Genomic DNA, 2,604 nt, shown 5'->3' with positions numbered 1-2,604 from the left:
TGCGGTTATTGATTGTGTGTGTTATCAGTGAGAGCGTTTGAAGCCGGTTTGCTAATCCTGTTCTTTCTGATGCAGTGTTTTCGCCACCCAACTGTTTTTGGCAAGAAGCATCGTTGTTGTCTGGGGTTCGAACTTCATTACCAGGATGAAAAATTAATTACACGGCCAGAAAAAGGGTTAGGGTTTGTTTTTCTAACATTGGTTTTGCAAGGGTTTACTTTTTAAAGGGGGGCACTGTTATGTAAAATTGACTTTTTTGAGCTTTACGCCATGTTTTAATGTTAGTCCCAGATCAAAAACATACCTGGAGTTTTGCTTTGATTCTTTCATGCATGTTTGAGAAACCATTGAATCTCCCGTGGCAACCATTCTGGGGTGCCTAAACACTTGCTCATCCAAAGCAGCATCCATTTGCCCAAAACTCCCCCTTGGAGCTGCAGTCTCCAGCCGAGCTGCCGCCTCACTGAGCACCTCCCCCTGACTCAGCTCCTCCAGACTAGCAGCAGCAATTAGCAAACACCTGGTGGAACTGGGTGTTGACTGAGCTTTTCATACGGACCACTTTTCAGTCCAACACTCCTTTAAAAGACTGTTATAAACAGCGTAATTGAGTTGCATTGTTGTGACATGCTGAAGACAGAGTGTCGGAAAGAGCAGGAGCTTCTTAAGGAGACAGAGCCCAAGTTCAGGGTTTGGAGTTGTAGTCATATTTCTTTTATGGTGTGTTGGACATAACATATTTATAACAACTAAAGTTAACATAGTTACTTAATTGTGGGAAATACATAATACCGCACCTTTAGAGTCTTTGTTTCTGCTATTCCTTATTGAATTGTTTGTTAATTCTGATTATTCAATATCATCCATTCCAGGTTCAATAGAATTTGTTTTGGGACAATTTCAAAAAATTTTAGAACTTTAATTTCAACTTTAACACACTTTTCAAATGGTAAAAAAAAAACTTACATAAAGTCTGTAGCACTAACTAGTCAAAGAAGACGTACAACACACTCTGACCCCAGACATGACATTTCCCGACTCTGCTTCTTGGATGTTTCTGCTTCCTCTGACTACATTTTTTATATTATTCACCAAGATAAACAAAAAGAAAAAAAAAGTTCCTGTCTCTTCGCAGTAACGGTCCCCATGGTTCAGTCTGAATGATGTTACCAGTGCCCCTTAAGTCCATTCCTCAGAGATACACCATCAAAATGTACATCAAACTGACCTTCTCTGTTTGTTTTTAACCACATAAGGAAGATCTACATTAAAGGAAACCAAAAACACTCCCACCACTGGTTTAAATTCACCAGCTGCTTCATGTGTCCGTTTTGGACTRTCAACACGCGGCTTTACATGTTGACTATCAAGATTTTTCCTGAGAATTTAACAGAAAAAAAAAGAAAAAAGGGAAAAGTCAAACAAGGTTTCTTCACCAGGTGTATCTGGAGTCAGAAGCAGACATCTTGGACGCAGATCAAGAACAAGTCGCTCAGAGAGTTATGCTGGAATGTCTGCAGAGTCCAGCGCTGTTGATGTTGTATGAATAAGCTGACATGCGTGGCGGTACACAGTTTTCTGCATGTTTTCTCTTCTAATACTTGATCACATTCCAGACAGTGAGCTCAGTCTGGTTTTACTTTGGAGGAATGAGGACGGTTCAGTGGGAAGATTAGAATGAATACCAAAGCTGTTATTTCTCCTGATTTTTATCCAACCGCCTTCTTTTTTTTTTTTTTTTTTTCTTGTACCAATGCTGATGCGTATCTGAAAGCAATAAGGCGACCAGAAAACTGTGTTGGTTGATGAAATAAGTAAATAGTAATCTTTTTTTATAATGTCCTAGTTGAATAACTGCAATGAAATTAAGCTAACACAATACAATAACTTTTATTTAGTCTAGATTTACTCTTGGAACATTTAAGACAATTTATTGAAGTATGATTTATTTAGGAATCATTCTTCAACTTCAACTCGTGTTTATTGAAGAAATCCCTGAACATCCTTTGAATTTAGATTAAATTTAAGTTTAAATAAGATTAAAGGAATTTAATCTGAATTCCTTTGAATTTAGATTAAACTTAAAATTATGAATAAATTCAGAATTTAGATAATTATCAATAATCAATGTATAAATAAAATGATGTTACCAAATATACTGAGCATTGTGATGTAGGTGCATCCTCAGTTCAAACCGCTTAATGGAATTATGTTTGGACATTTGCTGACCTCTTCTGGTGAATATGGGAACTGCTGGCTCACTAAACGAGCGGACGGTTTGTAGAGAACTCCAGTAGCTAATGAGGGTTTTACAATAAAAGACACCAGAGAACGTTAACAACTTCAATTTTATAGAAAGAGGAGGATATATATTTTTATTTCAGCCAAAAACTTTATTTTATGACATTACTGAGGTGTGAATGAGATTTAGGAGTAAAAAAGAAGTGAGATGTGGTGAGTCATCATGACTGTGTAAAATTTATACAGATAATCCACGTCACACTTTCCTTTTAAGAGCATAATGTAAAGGCATTTTTAAATAGATCCAGTCCACTATGTACCCATGAAATATCAGTATGTGGCAAAAAAAAACAACAACAATTA

Source organism: Poecilia reticulata, linkage group LG19 (genome assembly GCF_000633615.1).
Source record: "Poecilia reticulata strain Guanapo linkage group LG19, Guppy_female_1.0+MT, whole genome shotgun sequence".
Taxonomy (NCBI): Eukaryota; Metazoa; Chordata; class Actinopteri; order Cyprinodontiformes; family Poeciliidae; genus Poecilia; species Poecilia reticulata.
The sequence above is the reverse complement of the archived record's forward strand: the minus strand, read 5'-3'. Positions refer to the sequence as shown.